At 32.1% G+C, this 22483-nt stretch overlaps 1 protein-coding gene and 1 long non-coding RNA gene across 4 annotated transcripts in view; one reads left to right on the top strand and one right to left on the bottom strand.

Moving 5' to 3' along the window:
- Window positions 1–22483, bottom strand: part of Pxd (Peroxidase) — a 127384-nt gene that overhangs the window by 79721 nt on the left and 25180 nt on the right. Inside the window, exon 1 of one of the 3 annotated variants that reach the window (XM_075291936.1) lies at window positions 16437–16689. The exons of the other annotated variants lie outside the window; for them this stretch is intronic. The gene's annotated coding sequence lies outside the window, so the exon portion shown is untranslated. Of the gene's footprint in view, window positions 1–16436; window positions 16690–22483 lie in introns of those variants that run through there. 3 annotated transcript variants of the gene reach the window in all.
- On the top strand, window positions 9015–9893 carry LOC142222020 (uncharacterized). The gene is made up of 2 exons (XR_012718243.1): window positions 9015–9666; window positions 9747–9893. It is a non-coding gene; the product is annotated as an uncharacterized LOC142222020 (long non-coding RNA).

Raw genomic sequence — 22483 nt, 5'->3', positions numbered from 1 at the left:
CTTTAAAATTTGAAATTCAAGAAAATTTCATCAAAATTTGATTTTCAATTTTATTTTTCAAAATTTAATCTTCATAGAAAATTTCTTCGAAATTTCAATAGAAAATTTGGTTGAAATTTGATCTTCACAGAAAATCTTCCCGAAATTTTATTTACATAAAAAATTCATTGAAATTTACTTTTCATAGAAAATATCGTCGAATTTTGTTTTTCATGGAAAATCTCGTGGAAATTTGATTATCAAGAAAATTTCGCCAAAATTTGATTTTCATATAAAATTTCATCAAAATTTGTAATATCATAGAACATTTCGTCAAAATTGGAATTTCATAGGAATTTTTAATTTTTACTTTGTTTTTTATTAAGAAGCGGAGAAGAATCGTTGCTTTCTGGAAGTAATGTTTTTGGAAGAACTTCCAATTTGTTTAGAATATAAAATAAAATGTCATAGTTAAAACGGTTATGAAAAACCCGTAAAAATTTGATTTTCTTAGAAAATTTCGTCGGAATTTGATTTTCATAGAAAATTTCGTGGAAATTTGATTTTCATGGAAAATTTTTTAAAAATTTTATTTTCATAAAGAATTTCGTGGAAATTTGATTTTCATAGAAAAAATCATCGAAATTTGATTTTCATTGAAAATTTCTTCGAATTTTTGGTTTACATTGAAAAATTCGTCGACATTTTCTTCGACATTTGATTTCCATAGAAAATTTCTTCAAATTTTTCTTCAAAAGTTCAAGAAAATTAAATCAAAATGTGATGTGCAATTTGTTTTTTTAATTTAATTGTCATAGAAAATTTCGCGAAATTTCATTAGAAATTTTCGTTGAAATTTGGTCTTCATAGAAAATCTTTCCAAAATTTAATTTACATACAAAACTTTGTTGAAATTTGCTTTACATAGAAAATTTCGTCGAAATTTGTTTTTCATAGAAAATTTAGTCGAAATTTAATTTTCAAGAATAGTTTGTGGAAATTTTATTTTCATAGAAAATTTCGCCAAAATTTTATTTTCTTATAAAATTTCGTCAAAATTGGAATTTCATAGAAAATTTCGTTAAATTTGAAATTTAATAGAAACTTGTAATTTTTACATTTTTTTTAATAAGAAGCGGAGAAGAATCTTTTCTTTCTGGAAGTAAAGTTTTTGGAAGAATTTTTCTTTCTGGGCTCGTTTAGAGTATAAAAGTAAATTTTATAGTTACAATTTTGTTTCAGTGAAATCAATATTTATTAGATAAACTACGGTTACCGTTAAAGAATTCATAGCTAATTTGTAGTAATGTAAGTTACAGTATTGCCAGTAGTTAAATATCGTCCTCCTACCATTCTTAATGCCATAGAAGTTGCAATTGCTGAATGTACTGAAGTTCTTATGGTTGTCTAGTTGTCTCAATTTGGTTATGCTGAAACGTTGTTCCATGGCACAGTATAAAACATTTGTTGGAGTGGTTTTTGTATTTCTAAACGCTTTAAGGTTAACTAATCGAAGAGCAAAACATAAATTAAAATCTGACATCGTTACGTGTATAAAGTCAACATATATAATGTTTTTATTTTGAATTTTTGTAGTTGTTTTTTTTTTCTTCTCTATGATCAATACTTAACGTTGCAGTGTTGGAGGAGGTGGAGATGATGGTGCACATGCGCAGTAGCAAACAGCCTCTGTGCATTGTATCAGAGCAAAAAGGTTATGGACATTTTGTTTGATTGTTACGCTCCTTTTTTTAGTGAACTTTTCATAGACCAAAAGTATATTGAAATAATTGATATTGTTTACTATTCAATTCTAATAGTGACCATATTTATGGGGTGGTGTTTTAAAAGCCATAAAAACCATAAACAATTGAATTGACGCAAGGTATTGGGAATTTGGGAGCCCATTACAAAAATTCATTTCAATACGAGCAATAGTCGGTTTGCTACTCTGTAACAACAGCTGGGTTATTAAATAAAAATTGGATACGTTACGTTGAAATGAAGTCACACGTAGACATTTTTTACCCTATTGGTCACCCTCAGTCTCTTCGGATTATTGATACCGCGATTCTCTTTCTTTTTTATTTTGCTCTATTTTACACGTAGACATATTTACCCTATTGGTCACCCTCAGTCTCTTCGGATTATTGATACCGCGATTCTCTTTCTTTCTTATTTTGCTTTATTTTCATATTTTACTCCCAAAAAAAAGTTACCCCACCGTGGAAGAAAATATAGGTTTATTTTAGAAAATTTTAACTAAAATAGTTTTCTAATTGCAACATGTTACAAATAAGTTAATACTTTTTATCAAATTGAAGAAAACTTTTTAAAAATAATTAATTTTTTTCTGTTGTTTAAGAAAATTTCATATGTTGGAAGAAAAAATTGGATTTAAAAATTGTTAAAATGTCTTTAGCGCTGTACGAAGTTCGAGACATGTACAATTTTAGTAAAATTTACTCATTTGAGAGACTTATGAACTCAATCTAAGCAAACTTCTGCCATTTTAGGAAAATATAAACTATTTTATTTTTTAGTAAAATCGTGCACTATATTTGTATACAACTTTTTTTCTTATTTTTAGTTCACGTTAGCAAAAAAATTAGCAAAAAAAATTATTCAAATAAGGAATATTTACGAATATTGTGCAAAATTTAACTAAAATCAAATAATCTTCATGAACCTAAAATAAAGTTCAGTTGGCATTAGAGCCCCTTTTTTCTGGGTGTAGTTGCTTTTAAATAAAAATGTTTAGCGTCAGAATAAAACATCGTTTGGAAACTGTTCTGTGCAAACTGTGCATCCAAAAATTATTTTCTAGAGATGGATTTATGTTCATTTCACAAGAAGTTCTTTTGAGGTGATATATGTACTAAAACCCTTTGTTTGTAATAAATTTTCATTTTCTAAATTTTACGGCACTACAAAAGAAGCAGGCAGCATACCACACAGGTCTGAAAAGAATTCATGAGGATACATGAGGAAGCGGTGAGAATGTAATAGATTATTCCTGTTCTGCGGCTACCACCCATAGCACCGGAGGAGAGTGACCTCCCACGACAGACTTGGGTAGTTTTGGCCCAACTAAGATCAGGCAAGTACAGCCGTCTCAATTCCTACCTATCAGTGATTGATAGCAGCGTAACTGATGTGTTTCCCATCTGTAAGGGCAAATGACACGCGTCACCTTTTCGATTACCCAAACAAACCTACCCGTCCCACTACCAGATCACTCTGGACGCTTCTCATTGTAGTCGCAGAGTTCCTCGATCGCTCATTTCATTGGCACTTGTGAGCGGAGATGTCATGTCGGCCTGCTCTTTCTAAAAAGTGCCGAGCTTCATGTGTGCTCCGGCACTCAAAGAAAAAAAGCGTTTTTATGTTTTTTCTGCTCATTTTTGAGCAAAATTCAAACACTGGTTACAACTCCAAAAATTTCCACCCAATGACAAACCCTTATAAAATTATTACTTCTGATCCGATTTTTCAACACTTTCGGATCCCCAATAGAATATTTTCTTTTTTCTGGCTTCACTTTCGGAAGAAGAATTAGAAGACATAGAAAAACAATAAACAGAAGCCAAAATGCATGTAACAAATAATTCTTACCTCCCAAACCAAATTTTTGACAAACAAATATCGTATCCCATTTGGTTTTCGCTGTATGGAAGTTTGTTTGGAAGAAAAGTATATACTTTTCGCGACAAATCTTGATTATTTTGCAGGATGCAAAAACAATTTCATAAAGACTAGACTCAAAAAAAGTGAACCCTATATTTCACTAAAGCCGATTTTTCTTTTATTTCATGGAATTATTACGTTTTAAGAAAGTTTCCATGACTTTAATATTTTTTTGCGTACGTTAGTTAAATTAACTAAAGCCGAGGAAAAAATTATACACATATGAAGCATAAAGATTAACTAAATTCGTGTCTTCCATAAAATAGTTCAGAATTTCCTTAAATTTGTAAATTTTACCAATAAAGCGCCCATCTTGAACTTCGTATGGCACTAAAGACATTTTTGCAATTTTGAACTCCAATTTTTTTTTCATCAAACTATAAAATTGTCTTTAACACGTGAAAAAATAATTATGCCTAATAAATTTTCTTGAATTTGTCGAAAAATATTTACTTATTCTGGTGATAACGGTGTGATGTCTGCGTTTGTAATACTGTTTAGTTAAAATTTTCTATAAGTAAGCTACATTTTCTAAAATTAACTAAAATTTTTCTTCCTAGTGGGTTCACTATTTTTTCAGTGTAAAACTTTTTATTTTTTAGCTAATTGCATTTTCTCTCACACCTTTCTCACTTCCGCGAGGTTTATTTAGTTCTTAGCATCTTTTTCTATAATACAAACAATGTAGAAGAAGTTGAATTTAATAATTTTTTTTAATGTTTTCTTTCGCCTGGACGTAGAATCGAACCGCGGGCCATACAGTTTGTAAGCCAACACACTATCCACTGAGCCAGGTAGCTTTTATTGCCATCAAAAGATAATTATCGATATAGCCATAAACGCACAAGCAACTCATACAGTTAAAAAGTTATATTTATAGATCATAGTTTTGGGCACCCACGAGCCGATGTAAAGAAACTTTATTTAACAGAAACAAACCGATTATTTGACTAAAATACAATTTTAGAAAACGGACATAATTTAATTTTACATATATTCCAAAAATTTCGGCTAGATTTCAAAAAGATATTCGGCATTATATACTACTATGTGCATTTTTTATTATCAAACTTCAAAAAATAACATTGCTTGAAATGGACTGTGGTTTGCAATGAAATGGACTGTGGTTTGCACGATAAAATTTTTTATGAATGAAATCGGGCATATACTCCCATATAGCTCTATGTAAATTCGATTCGAGTTTATCCAAGTCGTTCGTCCTTGTATCGAAAAATTTACTCTTCACCAAATTTCAGGAAGATCGGCTAACAATTCCCACCTCTATCTTGGGAAGAGTAACATATATGGATGAAATCTGATTCGACGTTGTTATTTTATGTGAAAATAATTAATTTGGCATGAAATATTATGTCCAAATGTTACAACATTTTGCATTTATAGAGACTACATATGGATATCATATGCATGAGACTTTACATTACAAGAATTCCCATTTATCACAGCATACATAACAGTTGGAGACATGTATAGATTATTTAATAAAAAGACACCTTTTTTGAAATATTCCCTCATTTGTAATACAATTCAAATGTCATATAGCCTATTGTAGTATTTTCCAATTACAATGAAACTGATTTTCGACAGACTGTCGACAACATGACTATAAAATATGTTCATTCATTTATCTATAGTGGATTACAAATATAATTATGAATTCGATTTTTCAAAGTTGGCGTGTCTACAAAAACTATGCAAAAAGAGAAGAAACGAAGAAGTAACACTAATTTTACAATAGTTGCATTCATCTATTAGCAGTTCAAACCAATTCATGTAGTCTTTTTCCTCAATCCAAAACCAAACAAGATCCCAGCAAAAATCTCAATTTCAATACAGCAAAATACTCCAGCAGCATATGACATTATGATTAACCCCCAATAATCGCTAATAGACTTCAACAAATAGCTGTAATTTATTGAACAAACAATATAATCTGATCTTGCCTCCGCATTCCCATTCGTGGTGACTTTGTTATTGGCCTCTTGTCTTGTTTAACACCTTCCCGATATTGATTTTTAGTGTTTCCTCTATCCAAGTTATATTCGAATTTCGGGAAAAGTAATCATAATTACCAAGCCACAAACAATTCGCCATTGGTAAGACAGTAGCTAACGAAATCCACCATTTCGGTTTTCCATTTCATACCCGTATTAATCATGCTGAGATGGTAATGGCAAAAGTTGTTTTCGGACAGGTTATAGACATCATGAGTTACCCATGTAAAGCAATGTTTTCAAGATTCCATTAAAACTTAAGATATTTATTTCGAAAATTAAATACGTCTGTCGTTTCGTTTTTGATGGTGGAAGAAAATAAAATTGGGTGTCTACAGGCAAGAAATATTTTTTTTGTGAATTTGTTTTTCTGCTCTTGGATTATAACGAGGTTATGGTCAATAACAGTGATTTGGTTTAAGAGAGACTAAAAAACTTTGTGAAGTGAACAGTGTTTTGAATCAAAATTAATTTTATTTATTTTTTTTTTTTTTTTGCAATTTCATACAATCTTTGTTCAAGCCGAAGCTTCTTTCGTCGTACTGAGTGTTGCCTGACTATATGTTAAGCTCAGTGATCTCCTTTTTAACCCTTTCTTTACCAATGTCCATTTTGAGCGTCGATTGTACATTATCTTTGTATACTTTATATGAAATATTTGTTCGAGTATGTTAAGGTGGTCCTTCTAATATTATTTTACCATTTGAATCATTTTTGCAAGTTTTCGACTTAACAGTGACGATTTTACAAGGAAAATGTGGGTAATATTTGCTAAAATCGGAAGAATATAAATATGAGGGCTTTGTCTAGTTCTGAGCCGATTTTGGTAAAAATTTTGCACACATTGTTAAAATTTTATTTGAACCCTCAGTGCAAAACTTCAACATTTTCGAAATAAAACTTTGGTCTCCGTGGTCATATAAATCTAAATCGGGCGAAAAATATGGGAGTTATATCTAAAACTGAACCGACTTTGACGAAATTTGGCATGTGTATCCTACAGAGTGTTAGTTGTACTCTCTGTGCAAAACTTCAAGTAAATCGGAGTGAAATTTTGACCTCTGGGACAATATAAGTGCGTACCGGACGAAAGATATATAATGTTGCTATATCTAAATCTGAACCAATTTGAACTAAATTTGACATGCATAGTAAAAATGTTAATTCCATTCCCTGTGCATGATTTTAAGAAAATCGGAGTGAAATTTGATCTACGTTGGTCATATGACGAGTGTTGCCAGTATTGGGAATTTTTCCCCAAATTAGGGAAAATTTCGTGAATGGGGAAATGACGGCTTGGGGATTTGGTGGGGAATTTCCATAAATTTGGGGATTTTTTTCGAGAAAACAGTTTAATCTTTTTTAACAAAATTTTATTTCTATAGGAAATTTTGTCAAAATTTTATTTCTATAGAAAATTTTGTCAACATTTTTTTCTATAGAAAATGTTGTCAAAATTTTATTTCTATATACAAAATTTTATCAAAATTTCATTTCTATATAGAAGATTGGGGACGAAATTTCTGAGTTGAGGGCATGGGGATTTGGTGGGGAATTTCCATAAATTTGGGGATTTTTTTGAGAAAACAGTTTCATCTTTTTTAACAAATTTTTATTTCTACACTAATGGAAAAAATAGAGTTTCACAATCGTGAACGGACGTTGTCAAAATGAAACGGAAACGTTCACAAAAAATCAAAACGGAATGTTCACGATTTCGTCCATAGGTGTTCACAATTTCATGAACAGCATTTATTTTTTTTTTTTTGCCATGAAAAGTCAAAATAATCGTTAGACGTTGTTATGGCAACTCCACCGTTGGTGCAGTGTGCTAAGACGAGTGTTAATGCGTATCGTGAAGGCAACACAGGTTCGAGTCACGGTAGCGGAAATGTTTTTTTATTTTTGTTTATAAATTCGTAACCATTACGTTTTCAGATCATGAACGCTGGTTGTTGTTTTGAAAACGCATGGTGTCATTTTTACTTTGTCAGATTGACCCCATCTGTTCTCAGTTTGACAACACATGTGTGTTGATTCACTTTCATGAACGGATCGTTTCGAAATGACCACACCGTACATGATTTTTTCGATGGGTGTATAAGAAATTTTGTCAAAATTTTATTTCTATAGAAAATTTTGTCAAAATTTTTTTCTATAGAAAATTTTGTCAAAAAATTATTTCTATAAAAAATGTTACCAAAATTTCATTTCTATATAGAAGATTGGGGACGAAATTTCTGAGTTGAGGGCTTGTGGATTTGGTGGGGAATTTCCATAAATTTGGGGATTTTTTAGAGAAAAGAGTTTAATCTTTTTTAACAAAATTTTATTTCTACGTCTCTCAGGTAAATTACTCATAAAATTATTCGTGAGGCTTTTTCATTAAACAGAAAACAGTTTAATCTTTTTTAACAAAATTTTATTTCTACATCTCTCAGGTAAATTACTCATAAAATTATTCGTGAGGCTTTTTCATTAAATGTAATTGATCATTAATTAAAAATCCTAAAATAAAAAATATATTTTTTTTAATTGTTCTGGTTTTTATTTTAACAATTATCATGGTATCTAAAGGGTGATACGGTCAAAATTTGGTCAATATAAACTTGACGTATTTCTTTCAATTTTGCATTTAAAAAACATGAACACTAGGTAGGGTCACGGCCTAAGGCAAAAAAAAAAGTTGATGCAGTCACCCCCCAGTTTTGTACCATATTTGAAGACAATTTCAGAACACTAAAACTTTTTTTTTTCCGTGCACCCTACGACCCCCCGAAATGCAATTTACTGTACTGTGTCGTCATTTGAAGTCCGATCGAAAAGAAACGCATATCGTTGTTCATGGTTGATCAGGGGCTATATTTCGTGCATTGGTCATTTTTGACTCCGACGTCAAATTTGATTTTTAATTTTTTTATTTCGCTTCGTATACCCCTATTATGCCCATTTCTTATAACCATTATAAAGATCTTATCAAAATATGAAACTTTTGCTTTGGAAGTATTTAATTATATTCATAAACAAAAAAGTTACAGAGATTTTAAAAAGTCAATAGGTCACCCTACACCATCAAATAGCTTTTGCTGTGTTGTCATGATATCCGATCGAAAGCACATGCACATCGTTATTCATATCTACGAAATTAATTTGAAAGGTATTTAATACACACAAACTGTTTATCTGTAAATTTCTAACCGTATCATTGTATACATACTCGTTGTGTGCACTATGGCATTTTCAGCGTTATGCAAAGTGCATGTGTTTTTGCTAGAACAATTTGAGAACAGTAGGCTCTCAAATTGTTCTAGCAAAATATCTAACAAACACTTTCGCTACATGATTTCTTAAGTCTGTCCATATTTTTGTGAGAGAAGGCTGTTGATAGTATTTGAAAAAAGTGAAAACAAAATGAAATTCGAAGCTCGGGTTATCGACAAAACTAAATTACCAACAAATCATCAAGTTATTGAATTCCTTTTATATTTAAAGAAAGCAGGTTAAAAATGAATCTACTAGTCATGTTACAGACGATAAACGATTGCGTTATATAATATCCAAAATTAAAAGTCGCCAACAACATAGTAAACTTGATTCTAGACAGGATTTGTTATAAATTAATTCTAAAAAGTTGTTAGCCGCATAATAAAATTGTACAATTAATAAACATGAAATGTACTCAAATCAAATACAAATCTAATCTAATATTTTCTTGTTTAAAGTATTTACTCATGTGACAACATTGCTCACCATTGTGAAGATGACAAGAAAACGCAAAAAAAAATACGGCGTAGTCAGATGTTGAAAGGCAGAAATTTAACCAATGTGTAAGCAGCATAACGATCTTCGTAATTTTCCACAATTCCGTTACCACTTACTTTTATTGTTAGATTGATTGTTAGATTTTAAAACAGTAGGCTCTCAAGTTGTTCAAGCAAAAACACAAGAACTTTGCATAACGCAGAAAATGTCGTAGTGCACACAACGAGTATGTATACAATGATACGGTTAGAAATTTACAGATAAACAGTTTGTGTATATTAAATACCTTTCAAATTAATTTCGTAGATGTGAATAACGATGTGCATGTGGTTTCGATCGGATATCATGACAACACAGCAAAAGCTATTTGATGGTGTAGGGTGACCTATTGACTTTTTAAAATCTCTGTAACATTTTTGTTTATGAATATAATTAAATACTTCCAAAGCAAAAGTTTCATATTTTGATAAGATCTTTATAATGGTTATAAGAAATGGGCATCATAGGGGTATACGAAGCGAAATAAAAAAATTAAAAATCAAATTTGACGTCGGAGTCAAAAATGACCAATGCACGAAATATAGCCCCTGATCAACCATGAACAACGATATGCGTTTCTTTTCGATCGGACTTCAAATGACGACACAGTACAGTAAATTGCATTTCGGGGGGTCGTAGGGTGCACGGAAAAAAAAAAGTTTTAGTGTTCTGAAATTGTCTTCAAATATGCTACAAAACTGGGGGGTGACTGCATGAACTTTTTTTCGCGACCCTATCTAATGAACACCCCTCATTTTGAAGGTGTGTGTTTGTAGAATGTTGCTCCTATTTTGATTTTGGAATTCACTCTTCAGTTGTCAAAATGCCGTCCAAGCAAGAAGAGCAGCGTATCAAAATTTTGCTCTCGCATCGCGAAAATGCGAGCTACTCGCACGCAAAGCTGGCAAAATCGCTATTAGTTGCCAAGTCAACCGTTACAAATGTAATTAAAGTGTTTGGGGAACATTTGTCGACAGCCAGGAAGTCTGGGGGGAAATCGAAAACCGGAAGCCGCTGAGACGACAAAGAGAGTTGCCGGTAGTTTCAAGCGAAACCCAAACCTCTCTCTCCGAGATGCCGCAAATAAGCTGGGTGTATCGTCTACAATAGTGCATCGAGCCAAAAAACGAGCCGGACTATCGACTTACAAGAAGGTAGTGACTCCAAGTCGCGATGATAAACAAAATACAACGGCCAAAGCGCAATCCCGGAGGCTGTACACGACGATGCTGACGAAGTTTGACAGCGTGGTAATGGACGACGAAACCTACGTCAAAGCCGACTACAAGAGCTTCCGGGACAGGAGTTTTATACGGCAAAAGGAAGGGGAAAGGTAGCAGATATTTTCAAGCACATAAAACTGTCAAAGTTCGCAAAGAAATATCTGGTTTGGCAAGCCATCTGTACCTGTGGCTTGAAAAGCGGCATAGCTTCCGGGACTGTCAACCAAGAAATTTACGTGAAAGAGTGTTTGTATAATGCCAGATTTGGCATCTTGCTATTACGGTAAAAAGGCCATGGAGTGGTACGCCGCCAACAACGTGCAGGTGGTTCCCAAGGATAAGAACCCTCCCAACACGCCAGAGCTCCGCCCAATTGAGAAATGCTGGGCTATTGTCAAGCGGAACCTAAAGAAGACCAAAAAAATTGCTAAGGACGAGCAGCAGTTCAAGGCAAACTGGCTTTCTGCGGCGAAGAAGGTGGACAAGGTGGCTGTACAAAATCTGATGGCAGGTGCCAAGCGTGAGGCCCGGCAATTCGGATTTGGAAAAGCGAAAGCCTAACTGAATATTTTTCCTGAATTTTATACTAATTGAACTTGAAAAAGAAATTTAATTTGATTTTTTAAATAAACGATTTCACCGATTTACACGCGTTTTCCCTTGACCAAATTTTGACCGTATCACCCTTTATACCAATATCCTCCTCTAGAAATGTCCAAAACTTTTTAAACCGATACGACCAATAGTTTAGAAGTTATATGATTTCCAAATATTTTGAAATACTCCTATGTGATGGTAAACTTGTGTTCATTATAAAATACAAAACGCGCTGAAACAAAATCAATAACTAACAGCAGTTGACATCACTTTAAGAGAATTGAGAGAGCATCCAATAACCAGGGATGATAAATGATGGTAACCAGGGATGATAAATGATGTTGACGAAAAAGTACTAAAAATGTATTAAAAATGTACTTTTCGAAGCCGAAAGGTGCTAAAATTACATAATATCAATTTTAAAGAATATTGTAAAAGTATACGTATATTTAAATCTAAACCGATTTGGACATTTTTTTCGTTTTTCTAAAATAAATCTTATTTTGTTTCTATAGAAAATTTTGTTAACTTTAATTCTATAGAAAATTTCGCCATCACTTTAATTCTATAGAAAATTTTGTCAAAATTTTATTTCCATAGAAAATTTTATCAAAATTTTATTTCTATAGAAAAATTTACCAAAATTTTATTTTTATAGAAAAGTTTGTCAAAATTTTATTTCTATAGAAAATGTTGTCAACATTTTATTTCTATAGAAAATTTTGTCAAAATTTTATTTCTATAGAGAATTTTGTCCAAATATTATTTCTATAGAAAATTTTGTCAAAATTTTATTTCTATAGAAAATTTTGTCAACTTTTTATTTCTATGGAAATTTTGTTAAAATTTTATTTCTATAGAAAATTTTGTCAACATTTTATTTCTATGGAAATTTTGTCAAAATTTTATTTCTATAGAAAATGTTGTCAAAATTTTATTTTTATAGAAAATTTTGTCAAATTTTTATTCCTATAGAAAATTTTGTCATCACTTTAATTCTATAGAAAATTTTGTCAAAATTTTATTTCCATAGAAAATTTTATCAAAATTTTATTTCTATAGAAAAATTTACCAACATTTTATTTCTATAAAAAATTTGTCAAAATTTTATTTCTATAGAAAATTTTGTCAAAATTTTATTTCTATAGAAAATTTTGTCAAAATTTTATTTCTATAGAAAATTTTGTCAAAATTTTATTTCTATAGAGAATTTTGTCCAAATATTATTTCTATAGAAAATTTTGTCAAAATTTTATTTCTATAGAAAATGTGGTCAACATTTTATTTCTATGGAAATTTTGTCAAAATTTTATTTCTATAGAAAATGTTGTCAAAATTTTATTTTTATAGAAAATTTTGTCAAATTTTTATTCCTATAGAAAATTTTGTCATCACTTTAATTCTATAGAAAATTTTGTCAAAATTTTATTTCCATAGAAAATTTTATTTCTATAGAAAAATTTACCAACATTTTATTTCTATAAAAAAATTTGTCAAAATTTTATTTCTATAGAAAATTTTGTCAAAATTTTATTTCTATAGAAAATTTTGTCAAAATTTTATATCTATAGAAAATTTTGTCAAAATTTTATTTCTATAGAGAATTTTGTCCAAATATTATTTCTATAGAAAATTTTGTCAAAATTTTATTTCTATAGAAAATGTTGTCAACATTTTATTTCTATGGAAATTTTGTCAAAATTTTATTTCTATAGAAAATGTTGTCAAAATTTTATTTTTATAGAAAATTTTGTCATCACTTTAATTCAATAGAAAATTTTGTCAAAATTTTATTTCTATAGAATTTTTTTTTCAAAAGTTTATTTCAATATAAAATTTATGAAGAAGTACCTCTTTGAAAAATCTACTAAACGAATGTGGTATATACAATATTCCTCTCAAAAATGATGAGATCATGTAATAAGAACTATAATATCCTCATTTGGGAATATGTTTATTTCTTCAATGTCCGCTTTAAAATTGTTAGAGTTGGGTTGATATCTGAGAAACGTTCTCATTTAGGGTAGAGTAACACTATATATAGAGATATAGTAATTGTAATGAAAAAAGTAATAAATAGCTCACGGTCGTACCACGGTGCTTTTGGCAGTCGAAATGTATCAAGAAAGCTACAAAAGTGTCAACCCTGGTGGTAACCAATTTGACTGATTGCTTTACTACGGTGTTTTCGAGAGACAAACACTCATACTATCAAAAACCGACAGTTTTCGGTTGCGTTGGATATTGGTGGTTGAAATTCTTTTTACCAATTGGTGCTTTAAGATTGCAAATATTAGTGTTTAATAAATACACCGGTCGGTTGCGGTAGATCGCAGCCGTTCTCTTCTCTATATCACTATAATAAACTAGTTCTGAAGAAAAAATAAATTTTCAATGGCTACTTTTAATTCGGTAGTGAAAGGGTTAAGGCGGACCAAAACGCTTTTTTGCAAATAATTCTGCAACTAAATTTGCATGGTTGTGAGCCCCTATGCGAACGAGAAAGACTGTTTTTCATTTGTTTCGGTGTAAAAATTATATGTTTGGAACATTAGTTTTAAATTCAATAATATAATGCTGTGATGTTGATATAGCGCTTTTGTTACTGAATATCCACTGCATATCCATCATATCCATGGTGGAGTCCTAGCATTTGGCCGTATATATTTATTTAATTTCTAATAAATTTTATTTACTTTTTTTTTCTTATATCGGTGTTTTTGAGTGCATAAAATCTTAAAAAGTATTGCTATCACAACATTGTGCAGCGTGTGCCTCAACTTAGCACTCCCTCGTTGTAATCATAAATCATTGAATTGTTTGATACTGTAAACGTGTTTGTTTAATGTCATCATTAAGTGATGGCTATATTATTATTGTTATTATGGTCAGTCTGCGGATGCATACCTAACAATGATCTATCCACCTAACAAACCACTTGTACTTACTACTCCATCACTGCCAACTTTAAATACCGGTGTCTGACTTTTGTGTTGTTGCTGAAAACCGGCATAAGACGCCGTCAATTTATGCGTTTACTTGCATTGCCAAATGAATGAATGAACGAACGAACAACGAACGTATCAACAATGGAATGAATGGATTACTAAAGTTGTTAATTTGTAACCAGCGTACGAAAACAAACAAAACAAAACGTTTCCAATTGTTTCGTTTCGTACAATCCACATGTCCAAAACGAAACAAAACGAAAACCTGACATAACGGCACTTGCCTTTCGTTTTGTATTGTTTTTGTTCGTGAGTGGAAACCAAACCTAAACTGAAAAGTACTGTGGTGCTTAGTAAAATATAGGAAACAAAACGGTACACATTAAATGCAAACGTTTCGCAAACGTTTGCTCATTCGTTAAGTCCTTACAAGAAGAAAAATCTTGAATTTTATTTTTATACCCCTCACCACTACTGTGGCATAGGGTATAATAAGTTTGTGCATTTGTATGTAACGCTTTGGTAACGATTGGTCTCAGAAAAGTCTGAAACCAATCGTTTAGTATACCGATCGTCTTAGAATGAAATTCTGAGTCGATTTAGCGATGTCCGTCTGTATATCCGTCCGTCTGACTGTACTGTACTTTCACTTTGGCTCAAAAACAATCGCTATTGATTTTGAAAAAAAAAATCGGTTCATATTTAGATATAGCTGCCATATATATTTTTCACCGATCTGGTCATAATTGACGTACTTATCATCGTCTTTTCTTAAAATTTCGGACAGCCAATTGGTTTGCGGCTCTCGTAAAATATGCAAAATATCAGCTAAATCGATTCCGATTTAGATATAGCACCCATATATATCTTTCGTCCGATTTGCACTTATGTAGCATCAAAAGCCAGAGTCTTGCCCTGATTTGCTTCAAATTTTACTCAGGGCGTACGGTTAATAGTTCCGATTTAGATATAGCTCCCATATATATCTTTCTCCCGATATGGACTTATATGGCCCCAGAAGCCAAAGTGTTATTCTAATTTGCTTGAACTAGGAATACAATTAGTAGTGTAGTCAAGTGTGGTAAATTTTACTTAAATCGGTTCAGATTTAGATATAACTCCCATATATAGAATTCGCCCAATTTGGATTAGTATGACTACAGAGGCAAAAGTTTTACTCTGATTTACGTGAAATTTTGCAGAGGGAGTAAAATTAACCTTTAACTGGGTACGTGGTGGTAAAATTTACCACCTCGAACACTCGTTTACATATATTTTAAAAAAGACGTGTGAAATAAAGTATATGTTAATCATTGAAAGAACATATAATATTTCGAAATATTGTTTTATTTTCGTTAAATACAATGTTTACTAATCAACAAATATAATAATGATACAAAAAAAAACATTTTTTTACAGAAAAAATATTAATGTAAAAGAGGGGGTAAAATTTACCACACGTCGCAAATTACGCAAAAAAATTTCACCTCACCGGTTAAAGGTTAACATTCTAACTACGCTTGCTAAGTTTTGTTTAAGTCGGTTCAGATTTTGATATATCTCCCGAATATATCTTTCGACCGATTTAGACGTTTTACCCCTATTTACTTGAAACTTTGCATAGGGAGTAAAATTAAGGTTCTGGATATGCATGCTTATTTTGGTTGAAATCGGTTCAGATTTTGATGTAGCTCCCATACATGATTTTGATATAGCTCCCGTACATGTAACTTTTAAAGAATTTCTGTTCACATTCTTCTACTGTTCACATTCTTATCAGGGTGCGTATTTTTAAGATGACGCTCCAAATTACCGGCATGCCCACATAAAGTTTTATGGCAGTCTTCATTGTTACATATAAATGTTTTATTTTGATTGTCATACTCAAATAGTTGTCGTAATATATCATTTTTTGGACGCGGCATGATCGTACGAAGACACGGAGTACACTGATTTCACGTATTGGTTATGTCCCGTTGTTGTCATCGTTTCGCTCAGCAAACGTTTGCAAACGTTTTATTGCCGTTTCGTTACCGAACGAAACAACAAAACGACACAAATCCAAAGAGCACTAAAGCAATCGTTCCGTTTCGTCTCTTTTGCTTTTGAAATGTTTGTTGTTTTGTTTGTGACTACGTACAAAACGATTGACGAAAATTGAAAAGTTTGTGACTTTAAATGATACGTACCTCAATCGTTTCGTTTGTTTTCGTACACTGTTTGTAACAATTATCGCTGATGTGTGTACATAGATGTTGTAGTTGCTGCTCTTGAAGCTGTCTTTTGTAAATATTTACAATGCTCTTGCACATTGCGCGATTAAGATCTAAAAAATCTTTAAATGGTTCCTCATTGTCTAGGAATTCTCATTCAACTGTTTTTGGCATTTTTATGATAATGGTATTCCATAGTCTGATGTTTCATGGTAGTACGATGGAGTTGGTGGTGGTGTAAAATATTAACCAATAAAACTTGAACGTTTTCGGAAGCATTAAAAAAAAGTACATACACTGAACAAAATATTGACGTAATAAGAAAAATTATTCAACCTGAAATTTAGGACAAGAAATTTAAATAAAATTAAGAATAAAGAAATTTAATTTAAATTAAAGAAAATAAAAGTTCATAGTATTCCCTATAAATTTTTTCATTAAATTTAGGATAAGAATCGTTGAAATTTAGGATAAGAATCTTTAGTATCCCTCCGTTGAAGTCGTATGTCTTTGAAATAAGGCAAATGTTTGTTTTAAAGAAATCATATTTAACAGAGATATTAAATCTTTGGATTGAAATTAAAAAAAAAACTTCAAATGTAGGCTATTATTTTGAGGATTTTGAATCTTTGGTTTAATTTTTATTTAAATAAAAAACAAACACAAGAAAGTTCAAATTCGATAAATGACATCTGTATACTAACAATAATTTGATTGAGGCTAGAATTAATGCTAGATACCTTTTTAAAATGAGTCTTCTTTTTAAATGAGCCACATATTTAGTAGAGCTCGGCCGAAGCGGGTTCAAGGATTTTTTATAATTTTTATGTTTTTGTACTTTGTTCTGGGTGTTTTGACTGAGACAAATACAAGGCTGTGACAGTTCGATATAAATTCGATAATTCGAAATAAACCATTAAAAAAGCTTCGGCTTCGGTCGGCCTCTTGGAAGTGTAATGCGAATGAGGTAAACTTTTTTTTCAGTGTAGATTTGTTGGCTTTTGAGATAGGAAATTGTAACAAGACATGCATTATTCACATAATAATTCAATTCAATTCAGTAGCTTACAAGTGAAAGTAATGAATTGCAATAAATTTAAAATGAAGTGATGACATATCCTGTTGGTAACAAAAGTCATATTTACAATATCTGAACCTCGAACGTCTTTGTAAAGTACATTTGTACATTTATATACACCCACAATATAAAGGGCTAAATTTAAATAAATTTTCACTCAAAAAAAAAAAACTATTTACTCCCAACATTTGCAAAAATATTGTCATGAGCCCAAAGATATCCTTAAAATATGAATGCGAGTCTTTCCTAGCTCATTTCTCTCATATAAATTTTTCTCTTGTCCTAAAGTCGACAAATGGAGTCAATAAAGTCATTTGACTTTATAGTTATTGGATTCGACTTAAAAATGGGTATCTCTAGATGAAATAAATTTGACTGAGGTCAATTCTGAAGAATTCTTCAAATAAGGATAATTTACTCCCAACACTTGCAAAAATGTTGTCATGATTCGATTCGACTTAAAAATGGGTATCTCTAGATGAAATAAATTTGACTGAGGTCAATTCTGAAGAATTCTTCAAATAAGGATAATTTACTCCCAACACTTGCAAAAATATTGTCATGAGCCCAAAGATTTCCTTAAAATACGAATGCGAGTCTTTCCTAGCTCATTTCTCATATACATTTGTCTCTTGTCCTAAAGTCGATAAATGGAGTCAATAAAGTCATTTGACTTTATAGTTATTGGATTCGACTTAAAAATGGGTATCTCTAGATGAAATAAATTTGACTAAGGTCAATTCTGATGAATTCTTCAAATAAGGATAAAAGTGGTTGCATACGAAGATGATGAGCCCTCCTAATGACTGAGAAGTGTGCGAGGGAAAATGATTTAGGGGTAAATCCTGCAAAGAGAGAACTAGTCATATACTGCAAATTAGAGGTGTGCACGTGACACGAAAATTTTCGTGACGTCGTGCGTCACGCTAATGACAACGGCGTGAGGTGCGTGAGTGTGATTATTAAAACAAAATTTCGTGCGTGAGTCACGAAAATAATATCTTCGTGAGTCTGCGTGAGTAAAAAATTACGCTCACGAAAATATTCCTCATCAAATCCTCACCATTGCACCACGGAGCCACCGTGGTGCAATGGTTAGCATGCCCGCCTTGCATACACAAGGTCGTGGGTTCGATTCCTGCTACGACCGAACACCAAAAAGTTTTTCAGCGGTGGATTATCCCACCTCAGTAATGCTGGTGACATTTCTGAGGGTTTCAAAGCTTCTCTAAGTGGTTTCACTGGAATGTGGAGCGCCGTTCGGACTCGGCTATAAAAAGGAGGTCCCTTGTCATTGAGCTTAACATGGAATCGGGCAGCACTCAGTGATAAGAGAGAAGTTCACCACTGTGGTATCACAATGGACTGAATAGTCTAAGTGAGCCTGATATCGGGCTGCCACATAACCTAACCTAACCTAACATAAAACGCTTAAGAGTTAAACTCTTTACAATTTTAGATCTGGAATGTTAAGAGTGTAATAACTCTCTCGACTTTAATAATTCTCATGATTTCAGACACGTCGCTAAGGTAAATTACTTATAAAACTATTCGTTAGTCACGGCATTTTTCGTGAGTCACGGTATTTTTCGTGAATCACGACATTTTTGTGCGTGAGTGTGCATAAGTACAAATTCTCTTTTCGTGAGTGTGCATGAGTCCTACCAAACAATTCATGCGTAAGTGTGCGTGAGTAGAGTTTTCCGTCGTGAGTGTGCGTGAGCGTGAGTAAACTATTACTCACTTGCACACCTCTACTGCAAATATGGTGCTGCACCATATAATGCTACACAGAAAAAAAAATTTCACGAAAATTTTTCCAATTAAAAATTTAATTGAGTTTTAAAAAATATTCAATTAAAAATTTAATTGGTTCAACAAATTTTTTAATTGAAACAAAAATCAATCACACACAGAAAAAAATTTCACGAAAAATTTTCCAATTAAAATTTTAATTGAGTTTAAAAAATATTCAATTAAAAATTTAATTGAATCAACAAATTTTTTAATTGAAACAAAAATCAATCACAAAAATTAATAGTATCAATTAATTTTTTAATTGAATCAATTAATTTTTTAATTGACCTTCAATTAATTTTTTAATTGATACTATCATTTCTGTGATTGAAGACATTTCAATTAAAAAATTAATTGGATCAATTATTTTCGTGATTGAATCAGAAAAAATTTTTTTTGTGTGCAAATATTAATAGTATCAATAAATTTTTTAATTGGATCAATTAATTTTTTAATTGACCTTCAATTCATTTTTTAATTGATACTATCATTTCTCTGATTGAAGACATTTCAATTAAAAAATTAATTGGATCAATTAATTTCGTGATTGAACCAGAAAAAAATGTTTGTGTGTATATAGTGTTGTAGTCTGGTGGCCGGCACTTCAGCAGCCGACAAGTTTAGATAAAGTTCAGTGTACGACTTGCTTGTGTATCTCAGGCGCATTCAGTAAGACAGAAACAGATTCCCTTAACCCTCTAATGCCCCAATTTTTTGCCAGCTGATTAAATTTTCAATGTTAACGACACAAATGCAAGAAAAACTAAATAATAAAAATTTATACGGTAAAATTCAGTATATGCTGCAAAGCCTCTTGAACAGTTTAAACTAAGTTTTCTTTTCATTTTACCCATTTTTGTTGTCGTAAGTTGTGTTTTACTAAAAACTTTCTTATTAAATGAAGCCCGCCTAAAGGCGGGGTTGGGCATTAGAGGGTTAATATCATGCTGCATTTATTGCCTTTAGATATTTTGGCCAAACAGTCAGCTGCAATAACGGCTGTGCGGTTGCGCGAACTTCGCTGTGGTCGGAAAAAAGGTGTGTCCGTACCTTTTTTCCGACCACAGCGAAGTTCGGTCTTCAAAATAATGCCAGATGTGCTAAATGTAGTAGATTACACTCTGGCGAAACCACTTTTCGACAAAAAGTTTGAAACCCTAATTCCCAACAATGTGGCGTGGTGCATACAGACAGCAGGGAATAAACGTCATATAGATTTCTACACTGATGGCTCCAAATTAGATGGACAAGTGGGTTTCGAAGTATATTCTAAAGACCTGTAACTTCAAACAGCGAAAAGATTACCTAACCACTGTAGTGTTTTTCAGGTTGAAATATTAGCAATAAAACAGGTGGCTAATTGGCTGGGAAGTAATGTCCCAACAAATTTTGGCATTAATATATACTCAGACAGTCAACCTGCAATAAAATCTTTGGACTTTGTGTTTCTTAACTCGAAAATGGCCAACGACTGCCGCAAATCTCTCAACAAGATGGCTGAGCAGTACAATATTCACCTAATATGGGTGCCTGGCCATAGGAAAATACCAGGGAACTGCGAAGCGGATATGTTAGCAAAGCTAGAAATTACCTTACATATTCCAGGGGAACTATAATCTGGCAACCTGCAAGCTCTGCATGAGAAGGCTGTTATGATGGCAAATGTCCGAGGGGAGGATTGCAAGCATTCCCAGCAAAAAATGGAACACTTTTTCAGCAGTATTATAAGGGAGAGAGGCAGTACCAACTGCTTACAAAACAACCGAATCAGCGCTGATTTTTGTGGGCGATGTCCCGATTTAGAGCAGCTTCTACATAGCGCTGATATAATTGCTCATTTTAATAGAAATATTGCTCAGAAGTGATATATAATGTTGAGTATAGCATTGTTGACGTGAAGGAAAACAGCACTACCTTTCATGCATCTACAATGCATGAATTGGTTGTAATAACGTAAACGAATGATCATAAACTAGTTTGATTACTCGTTTACCTTATTCCCACCGATTCATGCAGTGTGGATGCACTGCCTACTTTATTGTATACCAAAATGCGCAACTAAACTCTTACTGCTGAAGTATTTTTTGCTGGGGTATAAGCTATCATGATGCGGAGGAAAAGGAATCAATTAAACACCTCTTGTGTGTGCTTTAGATTACGGACCTAGCGGACCTGGAAAATGTTAAGCAGTTTGCTAATGTTTTTGGAACAATCAGGTTGGCTCAACAGAAGACAATAATCGGGTGGGTTCAACGGTAAAAAAAATTAGAAGTGCCTATATGAACTGGACTGAATAGTCTAAGTGAGTCTAAATCAAATCGGACTGACACTTTAACTTAACAAAACTTAGCATAACAGTCTCCGGAACATCAACTTATTTTGGAGGAATTTCACGAAATTCGTCTTTGAGTGAATTACGACCTCGGTTGCTTTCACTATTTACACTGATGAATGAAAATGATTGATTGATTGGTTGATGAAACTAAATTAAGTTCATCGATGCACTAGTGTTGCAGTTATCTACGTCGAAAATTGTAAATAATAATCGCACGAAAATGTTCACGATTTAATTCTAATTCTTGGACGAGATGAATATTTTAAGTTGCTGTATATAACACAAATAGCGCTCATTTGCCAAAGCGTTTAAATGCGTATAACCTCAAAAATGTTAAGCTTTAAGATAGATCTGTCGGCAGATTGCTAGGATTGTCAGTCCTGAAATATAAAATGCAACCCTCGTAGATACCGTTAACGGGGTTTTATTTAATGTTCTCCAATCGGCTGATGCACTGTTACATGTTAGAATGACATGATCAGTCAAACTTCATGTCCCCTTTGGATATGTGCAAAACTATTTTGTTTATTTATTAACTATTTGTTTAGCTGCCACTGATGACAATCATAGCAAAACGCCAGTGGGTGAAATCGTGTGTAAATGATAATAACACATACTAATCTTGGAAAATAGTGGGTTGAAGTTACAACATTAAAGTGTGGCAAATTTAATTTATGGTTTCAATAAAAATGGGTGTTTGCTGTTTTGGCATTGGTCAGTTTTATTCTACTGTTTACCACGATTCAATCATTAGCCAGCCCACATAAATGTCTTAATAAAAACCATATCTATAATCTGTATTATTTATTTGAA

This window comes from Haematobia irritans, chromosome 1 (assembly GCF_050003625.1).
Source record: "Haematobia irritans isolate KBUSLIRL chromosome 1, ASM5000362v1, whole genome shotgun sequence".
Classification (NCBI taxonomy): Eukaryota; Metazoa; Arthropoda; class Insecta; order Diptera; family Muscidae; genus Haematobia; species Haematobia irritans.
The sequence above is the reverse complement of the archived record's forward strand: the minus strand, read 5'-3'. Positions and strand labels throughout refer to the sequence as shown.